The sequence below is a fragment of the Chlamydotis macqueenii genome, chromosome 1 (genome assembly GCF_036417535.1).
Source record: "Chlamydotis macqueenii isolate bChlMac1 chromosome 1, bChlMac1.mat, whole genome shotgun sequence".
In the NCBI taxonomy this organism is placed as follows: domain Eukaryota; kingdom Metazoa; phylum Chordata; class Aves; order Otidiformes; family Otididae; genus Chlamydotis; species Chlamydotis macqueenii.
In genome coordinates, this window is record NC_141556.1 from 122,192,530 (window position 1) to 122,204,543 (window position 12,014).

Genomic DNA, 12,014 nt, shown 5'->3' on the forward strand with positions numbered 1-12,014 from the left:
TGCTGATCAGAACTTGAAAAATGTAGAGGTTTGACGCCGCTCTAGAGGAAAGCAGCTCCGTGAGCCCTAAGAGAAGAGTCCTTCTCTTGCTGACGTGCCCTTGCATCCTCCTTGCCTGTCTGTGGGCCTTGTGAGGTGTCCCCTTCCTCCTCTTCTCCAGCTCCATTCTCCCCAGCTGGGCCGAGCACACTCCTCAGCTGTGTGACAGAGGCAGCATCTCAGCACTTGGGTTGCTTTGTGGCATCTGCTGTGCACCCAAAGCAATGGACGCAGGGACCAACCGCTGGCCAAAGACACTTCTGACAGCGAGCAGGGTGGCTTTCCCAGCTGACATTCAAGAATGAGACTGAGCCACATACGTCAGGAGAAAATCATTTTATTGGAAGGAGGCGAGCGGTTCATCTGTCTTGAGTTAAGCCATCACTGTAGTGATTTGGAATAGTAAATACAGGAAGGTTCCCTGGATACAGTTGTGAGGTAAGAAAACCTTTAGCATTTTCGTAAGATATTTCTGCAAGGGACATGCAAATAATTTTTTAACTCCTGCATGTGTAAGGAAAATTTCCAGGAGAATTTAAATAGCATCACTTGCTTGAGAGCAAAGTGTTGAAGCTCATGCGATGAGAAGAGAATTTAGAAAGTAACAAGTAATAGAAAAGGGAACAGCTGTTTAAAAACACTCTGTCCATGCATTGGGAGATACACAGTGCACCAGCAGTGCTGCCACCAGCGAATGCTAACTGCATGTTCTGAATTGCTGTTATAACTCTGTTGTAAGCTTATGCACATATTTCTTTGCATTAAGCAAAGAAACTTTAAAGTAGGACCTACAACAGGAATAGGACCTAAAAGAAGGATTGTCCTTGAATGAACTGTGAAAAAAATAAAACCATATAGAATCTGTATGTAATCTTCTTAGCTTTGTGCATTTTTTTAATGCCAAGTTCAGCTGGAGTTGAATGTAAGAAAGGAGATCTAACCAGCCTCATGGGCAAATGAGTGCGGAAATCATTACAAAGAGAGCACGCGAGTGTGTTTGCACATGCAAAATTTTGCCATGTGAATGCTGGAACATGTAAATACATATGTGCTACATTACAGCTGAAGGGATGATTGTTCTAGAGTCAAATCATAAAAGTATGTACACAAATGGGAACTTGTAAGTGCGTGCAGGACGTGAATTCCGCATGGTGTGAGGAGGCAAGATGAGAGTTATGTTCACCTACACCAGTCATCAGCCAAGCCAGCATTACTCATGACACAAAGCCAACAACGTCAATTCAACCCAGATTAAACTAAAAAGCTTAATTGTAAAGCTGCCAATATAAACAACCAAAAAAAAAAAAAACCCAAAATAATTTAATATTAAATGTGTGGTTCTGTGTGCAACATCAACTGCCTTGAGAGGATCCAGGGTTTCTAAGTAAACACAACAGTGCTAAAGCTTTCCAACCACATCTCCTGCAGCAAAGCCGATGCCTTCACAAGCAGGGTGCTTTGCACCAAATCGTATTGTGCAAAACTGCAAACATGGTGATGGGGATAATGGCCATGGACTAGGGGGCAGAAGAGACAAAACTATACAGAGAGCTGCCCATGCCATTTTCCTTTGCCTATTGTTTTTCTTACCGCATGGCAAGATGTTAAGGTTACTTGTTAAAAAGTTGCCGATTCAGATGGAAGCAAGGCTGTAACCAAAACGTCTGTGGCTGCTGGTATTCATAAAGCAGAGCCATTTAGACTTGTTCGGAAACAGTTTTGACAGCGTTAAAACAATGGGAAGTAGAGGAAGTTTGCTGAACTCTTTTTCCGTCACTGCTACCATCAGTGGGGCTGATTGTAATTGTAGAAAATTAGTGCCAAAAAGCAGCTGCTAACATAGGCATAGCCTCAAGCTACAAAAGTGACTTCTGAGCATTGTTCTTCTCTGGAGACGAACGCCCAGTCTCCCAGGAAACCAAGTTTGGCTACATCTTTCCCTTGCCTTTCATGTAATGTGTCAATACTTATTTATAATTGTATTTTCTTCACATAGAGTCAGAATACACATAAACTCCTGACTACAGCTTTTTCTTTTTAAAGTCAGTGGAAACACAAGTTTCAATTTTTCCTGTTTCTGATTTATTATTAAGATACATCTCCTCTGTGATGGCTCATATGCTGTCACTTTTGAATAGAAAAGTACCAGCAAACTTCCAACTTTGAAAATAATTACAGGAATAAAGCCTTCTTTGCATATTTTCTAATTATCCCTTTTTTTTTTGTTAGTGCCAAATAATGCTTTCAGCACCTTCCTGGAAAAAGTCTCATTGACCCTGCTCTGTGATTATGGTACTTTGATCTCCCATCTGTGCTGTGAAAGCTACAGGGCTTCCTTTTCCAATGGGAAAACCTCCAGAATTAAAACTATTATTACAAACAATAAAAACATTAAAAATCTGTGCAGGTACATGATGCAAGCTGTACACAAGGCAGCTTTATCTAGACATGGATGAAAGAGGGGGAAAAAAAGCAACATGCCTTTTGTTCTGTGACTGTCCCTCTGATCTCATCTCATGAACAAACTAGACTTTAAATTAACCTAAAAATTTTGTAGACACTGAGAAAATTCACAAGCACTATGAGTTCATCCATGAGATGTTTGGATGAAAATCACATCCCAGTCAAGGCTGAGCTTTGGGGCAAAGCAATCACACTACTTCTCCAGTCACATTTGCTAATATGTGCCTTAGCTGGAGTGGGCTCTTGTGGGGCAAGGTGTCGTGCACCTCTGTCGTCTGCTCTGATTTACCCAAAAACCACTTGCATCAAGAAGTAGGAGAGCAAGGAGGGTCCTGGAGGGGGATGAGCTTGACCAGAGATGGGTGAAAACCTGGGACCAGAGCCTGGAAGGAAGACTGGTTACCCAACGACAGGTACCAGTCCTGGAGCACCCTTGGGTGCCAGCCCCAGGAGGTAACAGAGGGCAAACGCAGCTCAACCCTCGTGCTCACCCCATCCCCACAGCAGCCCCACAGTCCTGCCTGTCTGGTTCTCCCTCCCTAACATGGGGTACTGGCAGGGATGCGTGTGATCATGTTTTTGCACATAATTCAATCTTCATCCAACACTGTCAGGTGCCTCTGGGAAGAGGTTTTCACTTACAGCAACTTTTGGCCAGAGCCCTGGGGAAGGCAATTCCCAGCATGTGTCCAGGGCAAGTGCCTGGCTGCTGCTGCACTTTATGGATGAGATACTTCCCTCCTGATGGGAGTGGTCTCTGCTCCAGGAATGGTCGCTTTACAGGAAAAGCAAAAGATAGCTTGTATTCACATTGGATATTTCCATCCCTCCTGCCACACCGTGCTCTGTGCCCACCTGCTGCAGCATCCTGGGGATGGCACCAGGCCAGGAGGGCTGGCAGAGCAGGACGCCCGGGACAGGGCTGTCGGTACGCTCTTGGAGTGCCTGGTGCCGCAAGGTTGATGTGCCAACGTTATGAAACTCACAGAAAAGTGCAGGCGTGCAATTTTTGCCGCAAGGACCTCACATCAGACCTTGCTCTTTTTTTTTCTTTTTTTTTTTTTCCCCCTTGGTTTTGGCTCTGTAACTTGCTGTTCTTGTAGCCTGTTCTCATGATCCCTTGAGTCATGCTACGGTGCTATGAGCTGTTTGCAGAAGAGTTGGCAAACAGGTCTGATCTCACTCCCTGTGTGATTTAACCACTGCAAGTCAAGGAGCGTGACATTTGTGTGGGTTAGTGACCTGGAGGCCTGGAAGCACTGGTGCAAGCCTGAAGGATGATGAACTGTTGTGTAAAGGAGAGCCAACAAGTTACATTGAAAATTTAAATACAAACACCTGGGGAGCAGTGGCTCTCTCAGCCCCTCTTAAAATGTGTGAATTGGCTTTCCTTTGCTTTCCTGATATTTTTTTCCATTTCAACAGAAACTAAAGCTTCTCCAGAGGAAATATTAGTGAAATGCCATGGAGGATTATAGGTAACATGGCACTGGGGTTCTCCCTCCAAGCAGGACTCCAATAGCTCAAAATCAGCTTTGAAGCAATCACATCACAGCAGCAACAGCAGCAATAAATGTCTGATAAAGTAACCAGAGCAAGTTCCTTGAACTTTAAGACATTGTGTGCAGTAGAAAAATAAAATAAAATTTTAAATAAGATCTTATATGTTTTAAAAGGTTCCTTATGCAAAAATTCTACTTCTTTTTTTGGCAATTTCTTGAAGGTCTTGATGTTTCTTGGGATTTCTTCAAAGAAGATCAACAGAAACTAGTCAGAAAATGATTGCATTCCTTATAATACCTAAAATTAACAACTCTGAAGCCCCCGTCCAGGCCTGATCCACTTCTTTAAAATTAGGTTGGCCTGCACTCTTCATTTATTTATTCCCTCAGCAGCCCAAGGGAACATACTTAATGTCTGAAGTGAAGCACATGCCCTTACAAGAGCAGATTTTATGTCATTAAAAGGAAAAATGTAATACTGCAAATGAAGAACTGTCTCATTAGAATTGCATTTACTTCCTCACAAATGCCAACAAAGATTTTTTTTTTTAAACATATACTTACATTTTGGCTTCCAGATATATGCTGCTACCAAAAAAAGGGCCTGCAAGTGGCCTTTGATATGATCCATTGTCTTAGGTTATCTTTGCAGCCTATTAGAGATGCCTAAGGAGCATGTAAGCAAAGCAGTTGTAGGGGAAGAGAGAGATGGAAGATATTTAGGAACAATCCCAATTTAGGAGCAACTTAAAGAACAACAGGGCCAAGGACGAGACTCTCATCTCTGTCCTCACACAACTTCCCAGCGAGAAATACTCTTCCCTACAGATAGTTCCACCACAGCAACAGCAAAGGATCAAAAGCCAACCTCCACCCTTGAAATAACTTTCTATTAAAGTTAGTTTTAATAAAATGACTGTTGGACAGAATTTCAGTTCTTGAAATTACAGCACATTTTTTGTTGTTGTCGGATTCTCTTCATATTTCCCTGCTTCCCCATCCACATTTTGCTATAAGCAATAAATTATGATCAACTTCTTTTATCTCGGTGAAATTTTGCCTTCCCAAATTACAAAAAAAAAAAAAAATAAAGTGTGATGTTTGTTGTAAAACACTGTCAGGAATTTCCCCAGCTAATCCTAATTTGCTTCTCTCTCAAAACTTTGAGACACAAAGTATTGCTTTTGGAATGGGAGTAGTTTGAGTATTGTAATTCTAAGAGAAGCACGGTTCTTTCTGAACTCTTGGAGGCAAAGACAGTTTAAGGAGGCAGTTGCTTGGCTGCATTGCAAAGAGCTGTTAATTTGGCCTCCCACAGACTACTATGACTTTCCAAGCCAAGAGAAAAATGTATTTTACTTACAACATGGAGGAAAGTTCCAAAATGTTTCTAAAGATCGGTAGCTGCCTTGTGAATTCACTCTCTACAGAGTTCAACAAGCAGTCAGCAGTTGAAAGAGTCTCTGAAAGTTTTCACTCAGTTTCTTGCTGCCTCCCCTTACCAGCTATCTTCCTGACTGAGGTTAAATAAGGACAAGCCTTTAAAATTCTAGTATTTTAAAACAAGTTACTTTATTTTTTTGCTGATTTGGCATCTATTTCCATGGAAACAGAAGCAAGAACTGGAAGCCAGCAGCTGAAGTTGGCTACACCACTGTTCTTGGCTTGTTCTACTTCCATTTCCATGGAAACTGATGTAAGATCAGTGCAAACAAGGCAAAGTTTGCTTTTTTCCTTTTTTTTTTTTTTTTGTTAAATTAACCCTTTCTTAATTTTTCACTCCCTAATTTGTTTGGTCCCAGAACTGCAGATATGAAGTCACTGGAAATGCAAGGAAGAGTAGCCCACATAACCTTCATGAATCTGTGCATGTGCATGTGTGTGCACTACATTTTCTAACATGGATCTTCAAAGTAGTTACCAATTTACTTTAAGGATGCTAAAAATTACAAGAAAATAACTAAAGCAAGAGAGAGTTAAGGAAGAGTGGGAAAGGGCAGCCAGCTTTACCCCTGCATTGACAGGACACCTTTCTCCTACAGGTTTGTAGTCTCTCGCATACAGGTATCTGGGATAGAGGAGTGCACTGAGTCCTGGAGCTGCCTGCTCATGCCTCTCACAAAGGTATCCCACCTGGAAGAGGCTCCGTGAGGCTCTGCTCTGCAATTGGTGCTGGTTCCCAGGGCATCCCAGCGTCTTAAAGGCTGCTGCGTATTGTGGGTGTTTCACAGGGAAAATGGCACCTGGGAAAACTGAGGTGTTGGTACCAAAAGCAGTAGTGGAAGGAAGAAGTATAGGATACAAGGGAGACTGACATGCAGGGTTGTCCTCCTTGGAGGTTAAAGGTGAAAGTAATAAACCGGCCATGGAACAAAGCAACTTGATGAGAAGAAATGGCACCTCCTTGCTAGCAGCTTTCTAGGAGTTTTCTAGAGTATTTCTCCTCTGAAGTCGTGTATGGTCCCCATTTTGGCTCTAAAATAATTGAAACTCAGAACTCAGATTTTAACATACCTTTTTTTTTTTTTTTTGGCAATGTGCTGGGGCACATGTCAAGCCTTCAGATGTACCTGGTAACATATGCAATTTAATGTGCAGCCAAAGCATTTCAGACTGTGTTACAGAGTTTGTACAGGCTGAGATTGACCACTGCTCATGGAGCATGAGCTACTCAGGGCTTTTTTGAGTTAATGAGTGAACCTGATCTGAGATTAGGTAATGTTTAGGGAATTTATTCCCTTACTGTGCTTCATTAACGGGGATTTTGGTGCCTATCCTAGAAAATCTGGATCCAGACATGTAAACCCCAATGTAATAAAGCATTGAATCATCTACTTGAGTCCTTCACAAGCCCAAACAAATGTAATTCATGTATATGCTCAACCGCTCCAAACTATTGGACCCTAGACATTAACACTTACATGTAGAAAAAGCTTTCCAGATCCTAATAGTTTGCTTAGACCTGGAGGGCTTTGGAGGAGTCTCCTTTATTCAGTTGCTCTTATAAAATGCAAGGAGGCAGCTGGTGGGAGAAAAAGGCTAAAGAGAAGGAGGGTGGTCTACATCACACATCTAGTTACCAAAACACTAAATTACGAGATTTGTAGAGAGAAGAGAATAGAAGCCAGGGTTTTAAGAGAGAGAAAAAAAAAAATAGAAAGAAAATCAATACATTACCTGTTTTGACGAGTTTATCCTTCTACAGAGAAGACACTTCTAGATTAGGCCAGATTTTCAAAACTTGCTCATGTTTGCACTAGACACAACAGCCCCCAGTCTGTCTCAGCTTTGATTCCACCTGAACAGGAATTGATGCCTGAATATAAAAAATTGTTAATGCAAGTGGAGAAAGTGTCCCCACTATTGTCACCTGCAAATGTCAGTTGCATGATAGCAAGAACATTCCAGACTATAGGGTTGTATCCTTTGGTATGTGGAAAAAAAACCAGAGGTCATTACCTAGGGTGCACCTGTAGTGTTAAAATTCACACTTGAATTCCCTGGTCCTAGCACTAGGTATTGGTCAAGAACGCTCCCAAGGTTAGTCAAAGCAGTCTTCACATCTTTCTCACAAACTGCCTGACCTCTCCTTGCATCCAGACAGCTGGAATGACACAGTTGATGAAAAATATAGATTACTGTACTCCCATTCAAAAATTATTAACCAGAGATTCCAACCTGATGGACAGAAACCAAATGGGACCAAATCATTGGTATCGAGAAAGAAATATGTGGTTTGACAAAGTTAGTAGTCTGCCACTGAATCAAACACCTGTCATGTTTTATTCTTTCAGGGCATACTTTTTTAAAGATTTTTCCTTTACTAGGTAACTAGCTCAGAAGAAATCTTTTCACACCCATATTTTATATGTGTTTCACTTTGATTTTGGAAACCAGGCTGCTATTTTAACAGCTCCAGTTCATTAGCCATCCCATTCCAAGAGTGTCTCCCTGCCATGCCATTTTTATTGTAGATGACCCCATTTTGCCCTGCTTCTGTCTCACAGAGGAATTTGATAGAAAATTTGAAGTTAGAACATCAAAAAGTCTGCATTATTTTTAATCCTTTTAACTGCTGGGACACAGAATCAATAGCACATATCCAAGAAAAATATTGTGGGTAGGTCTTTCCCTTCTGGAAAATTGTGTGGCATGAAGATATTTCTTGTTCTCCATAGAAAAAGGATCTTATTTATTTATTTATTTATCTTCGGGAGGCATGCTTTGTTTTTTTGCTGCAGTGTTGTCAAGGAAAGTCATGACACAGGCACCAGTGTTTCAATCACAGTCACGTGAACTCAAACTCCACGCAAGGAGCTGCTTTGCTGAACAAGTGGTCCAGGGGCACATGTGCTGCTGCCGCTTGTGTTTGCAAGGCCACCGCCAATGAAGCACAAGGGCTCTTTGGCAAGGAGCTTTGTTCCCTTTCCAGACAGTTCCTCCTCGCCTCTTCCATGCTTGGTTCGTGCAGGGAGTGCCCAACACACCCCTATCTGGTGTGCAGCCAGTTTTCTTTTCACTATCATTTTCCCTTAGGCTCAAGATCCCTGCATCTCATTTTTTGTCTGTGGACCCCGATGCACCAAAATCCAGGATCCCCTTCCACACTTTTTGTTGCGGCTTGGCACATTCTCCCATAAATTCCGCAAACAACACAGTAGCTGATGGGACTTGGTGGCCTTTTGTACTGACATTTCAGCCTCTCGCAAACTGGAACTGGCCTTATCTGTTGGCCACAGGTCCTGAGGCTTTTCTTCTAGCTGGCTTTTCTTCCAGCTGCCTACCAATATTCAGAGGCAGAGATTTGTGAACAGCAGGTTTCCTCTTCTGCAGCAGAAGAATGGAGTCAGGGAGAACTGAAAAAATGCCACAGGTGGAGAACAGTAGCTATTTTCTTGTACTATTAACAAAGCAGATTATTGATGCTTCTGATTAATTATATCCAGGCTTGTGAAACAATAGGAATTATATCCTGGTGAGGCAGAAAGAAAAAAAAAAAAGACCATTTTTTTTGTTTATGTTTTAGTCTTTTCATTGATTCAAAATGTAGAAAAATCCATACACACACCCCCCTGTCAAACCTTCTCATAGTGAATAGAAGTGCAAACATGCTCTGCCAGCTCAGGTGTGGTGTTTGACACCACTCACACCTCGGTGGCCCCTTTTTCACTCTGTATTTGTAGTCTGGGCAGTGGACTTGGTGTGCTTGCTTGCTTGTTTCTCCTTCTCTCCTTATCTCTTTCATCTTTCAGCAGAAGAAAAAGGGAAAGAAACAGAGTGGGGAGAAGAAGAGTCTATAACAGAAGTTGTCCATTACAAATCCAACTGGAACAAAAATTTTCTGCTGCAGATCACTTCCAAACAGATGTTTCTTTCATAATTATGCAATCAGGAGGAAAATGCAGAAAAAGGAAGTGTTCGCATCCTCCCAAATGTTACAAGTTTTGTAGCGTTCAAAAAGACACATTTTTCTTTTTGGAAGAATTGAAAATGTGTCAAGCCGCTCCAGCTATTAATCCACACATCCAGCCTGAACTGGGATTGAAGTGATAAGCAGCTTGATATCAAGTCTGTACTGGCTACTTGGCAATAGTTTAGTGATTATCTTGGATGTGATTAATGAAAAATACTATTAAGAATAATCATGTTGCACCACACCCTGAGCTGACTTCCACCCTGTCCTGCGAAGCCGCTCTGTCTGGCAGCCAAGGTCTTATCCCGGCCCTGCAAGCAGCAAGACCCAGGTGGGGCCCACTGAGGACCTCAGGAAGAGCAGAAGCCTCTCCTCTTCCAGCAAAAGTCTGATTTTTCCTGTGTTTTGTTTCTTTTCTGTGCGTGGTATTGAGATGCGGCCCTCCTGCAACTCACCAGGCAATACTCTGTTGCTCAGCAACCCTGTACTTGCTGAGAGGGCTCTTTTGCAGCAGTAAACCTGAGCTGAAGAGGAAAATGAGGTGACATGACATCCGAAATCTGCTGCTTAGGTTGCCCAAGCAGCAAGGTCCCTAGGAGCAGATGCAGGTCAGTAACAGCAAGGACCCTGGAGGGAACGTCAGCTGAAGAGCAGCAACACTGCACCTTCTGCTCTTCCACATCTAGTTTGTTCAGAAGCATTTAGTGGTGATTATCCAAATTAATTAATTAACTAATTAATTAAAAATATCTCCTGCTCTACAAAGCCATTTCCAGTGTCCCAGTTAAATCCAGAGTGCAGAGCTGGCACTACATTTTGCTTGGGGTGAGGCAGCCAGCAGCGCCAATGAGATGGCTCCGCTGGCGTGAAACCCACTCCCGGGGACAGCCGGAGCTGCTCAGGGGGACGTGGGCAAGGGACTGGGGTGGAAAGAGGCAGTGGGGAACAGCTGGATTGCACGAGTGGATTGAGTGGAGACTGGGAGATGGGCTAAGTAAAAGGTGTGTTTCATCCCATGAATATTTGGAAAAATCAGCCTGTCCTCCCCTCATCTCCTCCAAAGCCAGCAGCAGGATGGGCAGTCGGAGACCGCAGCCATACCTCTCCAAACCCACAGCCACTCGGGTCTGCAGAGACAGGGTGTTTTTGGGACCTGGAAGCTCCACTGCTTGTTGAGTGGCAGCCAGGAGAGGGGCTGTGCTGCCAGCTGGGTTTCCACACCCCTCATGGCATATGGAGAAAAGAGACATTAGGGCACAGAGACCAGATCAACCCTTTTATCTCTGCTGGTAGAAACCACTCGAAAGGCTTTTCTGTGCTTGATCTGATTTTGGTAGGGCAGCCCATTAATTTTTGTACATATTAGAAATTTTTAGAAATTATGAATTCTAGAAAACTAACCAGGCTTTTCCACTAGCGCCATGGGCAGTGTGTTCTCATGTGGTTAACAGTGTTGCATAGAAGTGTCTTTTTTGCGAGGGACCCGTTGGGTCCTTAGAGCCAACCCATCAGCAGCTCCAGCAGACCTCACTGCATTTGGCGCCCTGAAAATCTCAGCTGTTACTCCCACCTGGCACGGGCAGAGGAGCTACAAGACTACTGCAGACCTGGTCATTCGCCACCTGACCACAATACCTTCATGCGGTGCTACTAGAAGGAAAGGAAAACAAAAATAGATTTGACATCACTCCTTAAAAGAGAGGCTGCTTTCAGAAGCGCAGCCCCTCTGACAACACACAGCAAGCTGCAGTTTCCCAGTTGCCATTTTGGACTAGCTCAGAGGTACATGTACTCATTTTTAGGCTTTGTTTTCCATGCCATGAGCACAAATGAGTGTTTCCTAAGCACATAATCTGTGCTTGGGGTCAGCCCAGCATAAGCAAAAATGCTTGAGAGAATGAGGGGGCTCAGACACTGGGGGGAAGTGCAACTGCCAGCAGCAAGCTCAAGGGAGGTATGCCAGACCAGGGCCCACTTTTTGAATAAAAAGTTACTTTTATAACATTTCACACATGATGCAGGTGTGATACACTGTAAGAGAACACAATTACACATGCTGCTCCTAGGGAAAAATAAACACTGCTTTACACGTGCCTAAACTACACAAAGGTGCAAGAACCACATGGCCATCAAGGTATCGTTAATAGAACAGAAATCCTGCTCTTCATGTAGCAGTTTTTTGGGCTAGAGTATGAGGTTTGCTGTGGGAAAGGTCTGGTTACCAGTCCCAGAGGCTGAAGCCCTCCCATTTCCATAGGTCACTGTGGGGCAGTGCAGGCTGAGGCAGCCAGGAGCCTGGGTCTCAGCTCTTAAAGTTAAAACGGAAAATTGAACACCAAAGGCAGGCAATTGAAATTTTAAAGAAACTGAAGGATATGTATTTTATATGTTACACAATGAAGATAAAGAAAGATTGCTGGCCTTTATTTTTGGTACCATCCAGGGAACGCCTGGGCAGGGAGCGACGTGAACACCGCCAGTGATGCAGAGCTACTGGGAGGTAACAGTGGGGAAGGGCTGAGTTCTGCGGGGGGAGGAAGGGAACAACATATCGGCAATAGGAAATGCCAGGGATAAACTTCTGGATATGGGAAGCA